The sequence below is a fragment of the Dipodomys spectabilis genome, unplaced genomic scaffold, assembly GCF_019054845.1.
Source record: "Dipodomys spectabilis isolate Male_0828 unplaced genomic scaffold, ASM1905484v1 ptg000203l, whole genome shotgun sequence".
Taxonomy (NCBI): domain Eukaryota; kingdom Metazoa; phylum Chordata; class Mammalia; order Rodentia; family Heteromyidae; genus Dipodomys; species Dipodomys spectabilis.
Window position 1 is genome coordinate 1,300,156 of NW_024870880.1, and position 3,430 is coordinate 1,303,585.

Consider the following 3,430-nt stretch of genomic DNA (forward strand, 5'->3'; position numbering starts at 1 on the left):
GCCATACCAGGATGGTATAGGATATTATAGGATCACTAGATGGTGAAAAATAAGATAACAAAAATCGGTCCCCTGGAACAATGAGAAACAAAATCTACACCTACAGTTTGTGATATAGCTAGAAAATAGTTTCCACTATGCTAAGTCTTTGATATTTTAGGTTTGTTTACACAGCAACTTTCCTTTCTTAGGAAATGACCATTTATTAATATTCAAGGGTTTGCAGCTTATAACCCAGATAGCTGATAAATAAGAATGATTTTGGGGAATAGTCAAACAATCTTGAACTTTTTATACCTTTCCTCTTCTCCAACACGAGAATCCTAGTCAAGATATGATAAACATTAATAAAGTATTTATTATATTTTTTATTGTTCACACCAAAGCAAATACACTTCCCTCTTTGCAAGCCTGACTTTGAAAAAGTCAGACCCGCACAATTATTTTATATACAAAAGTTTATTGCTTTGGCTTAGGTGTTTTCCTGCGTTTGGGTGTTGTTCTCTATTATTTTGGCAATTACATTAAAAAAAACAAGATAAATGCATTATGCTTATATTCAATTGTTCAGAGTCAAGCTGTCTTCAAACAAAGTTTTCTGTTCCCTTCGTCACTACTAATTAATTAAAGTTTAATTATAGCTCTTTAAGTGCAACAAAAACGTGATACTTTAATGTATATTCTCATTGAACCCAGTGAAAACAGGAGTGTCTGTGATTGCTTTTTTAAATGTTTTCAAGTATTTTCCTTGGCTATTTTCACTATTGCTTTTGTTTTGCTTTTCTAATCAGGAACACAGGGTTACACAAAAAGATCTTCTTAAGATAAGATATTAGGCAGAAAAAAATAGATGTATAACTAAAGATTTTCATCCCTTAAGAGACTGAAAAGCTCAAAAGACTTTTTGCTATTACTGGCATTACTGGCATTGTAAAGATAACTTGAATTTTTTGGTTCTTTTTTTGGAGGGGGGGGTCCGGTCTTGGGACCTGAACTCTGGGCCTGGGCACTGTCCCCCAGCTCTTCAGCTCAAAGCTAGTGGTCTACCAATTGAGCCACAGCGCCTCTTCCGGCTATTTTCTTTTTGCTTATGTGGTGCTGAGGAATTGAATCCACGGCCTTAGGCATGGAAGGAAAGCATTCTAACAATGAGCCACCTTTCCAGCCCCCTGTTTTGATTCTTAAACTAAGTGAAATATATGTAAAATGTTATAGTTGTTCCAAACAAAGATTATGGTTTAAACTTTTCTGCTCCAATGAGATGAAACCTCTGATAAGTTTAGAGGGCATATCGATTTTAAGGTAGAAGGGTTAATGTTAGAAAGCCAAGAGAGATTCCAGAACAGTACTGCTTATCACTTATCAGTTAATTATATTTAAGATTTTAAAGTATATAAACATGCAAATATGAATTGTGTAAGAAATGTGTGATTTACAAAGTTGATTCAATGACAACTAAATCCAGAAAACACTTCTCTATATTTATATAAACTACTATATCTAGTTTAAGAATTTAAAATTTTTTAGAATATATATTTTAACATTTATGTCAAAATATTTGTTAATTTGTAAATGTTTATTTTTAATTTTTATCAGTCGTGGGGCTTGAAATCTGGGCCAGGACAATGTTCCTCAGCTTTTCAGTTCAAGACTAGTGCACTACCAATTGAGCCACTGACAGTTTTCTGGTGACACATTGGAGATAATAGTCTCACAGACTTTCCTGCATAGTCTGGCTTTGAACCATGATTCTCAGCTCTCAGCCTCCTTAGTAGCTAGGGTTATAAGCATGAGCCACTGGCACATAGCTACGTAATTATTTTGTTACACATTTATGAAGTATGGAGTGGTAATCCCATTCATTTATATGTTGTGTAATGATCAAGCTACATCATATCCATTAATTTCTACATGCAACATTTCTTTTTAGTGAGAATGCTCGAAAACTTATCTTCTGACTGTGATGAGATATCTATTTCTTAACTATAATCACTTTGTATCTTGTGGTATAAAATTAATATATTTACGTTTAGTCAAAGAAGTCTGATAATTAACGTTATATAAAACATGATTTGTAAAGTGAAAGAAATTCATTGTTCCATTACTTGTTTTAAGAAAACCATTATGCCTTTTGTTTTCAATTATATTTCTGTATGAATGTGTAATATTCATTGACTTAACTGTTAAAATTGTTAATAGTTACATTATATCAAGTTGATTCAAACTTGTATTTGAAAATTGCACACTAAACACAAATATACTTCCACTTTCCTCTACCACATAATAAAAAATAATGGTAAAGCAAAGTTTGTGTTAGCTATTCATGTGTACAATCCTTGAACTTAGGAGGATAAACCTGTATAATTTAGTTCAATGTCATTCTAAACAGACATAAATTTGAAGAAGCAGAAAGTGAGAATGTGGCTCAATGATAGTGTCATCAGCCATGAGCAAAAAATACAAGGGAGACCATTAAACATCGAGTTCAAACCCTAAAAATGACATATACACACAATATAACAACAAAAAGTATTATGAACCTCAATAATGAAGACAAAAAAATAGAAAAGATCATGAGAAATGTGTAAACATCTTGAAAATAGAAATCATTTGACAGAATTTTGGTTCAATGGAGGAAAAATCAGTCTCATTTGTACAATCTCAATGTATTCATTTGTATTGAAACCTGGCTATTGGGTAACATGAAAGAGTAAATTGGATTACCTGACTTAGGAGATATTGCCTGTGACTATGCACCATCCCACTCTGCAAAAATCTTAAATGGTGCTTGTTACTTTAAATAAAACCTCATGGTAGAGACAGTTGGATTGACACAGACTGGGGTCCTTATTTTGAGGCTTCAGACCAGTGTTTTTGTTTTTCACCATTCCTGTTTTATCCCCCTTCCTTGGTGCAGATATACCTTACTTAACTGGTACCAAGCCAGGGCTTTGAACTAGACACTCCTACCTTAATCCTTACATTTCCCCAACTACAACTTATTTCAAATACTATCTCTGTCTTAGCATTAGTTGTTTTCTGACTAATCCCCATCAGAAAACCCTTACATTCATGTAAACCCAGTATAAATAACCTAGTTAGAAAAGGGATAATGTACAAGTTGTTATGTCAAAAAACAAACTTTACATCTTTGGTGGAGGGGATGGAGTGAGGGGAAGTGAAGGGAGTATAGGAATGTAGGGGAAGGAGAAACAAAGAGGATGCAACAATGCTTGATAAGATATGTACTCGTTATTTTTCCCATGCAGTTGTAACTCCTCTGTATGGCATTTCCACAATTAAAAAAATAAAAGAAAGAAAAGGAAGAAAGAGTTAAGCATTGGCTGAGGCTCTCATCTGTATGTTTGCTCCCTAATAATTCTGTGCTACACTGTCATTTTTTCATGGCTTTTGAGTCTGACAAATGATT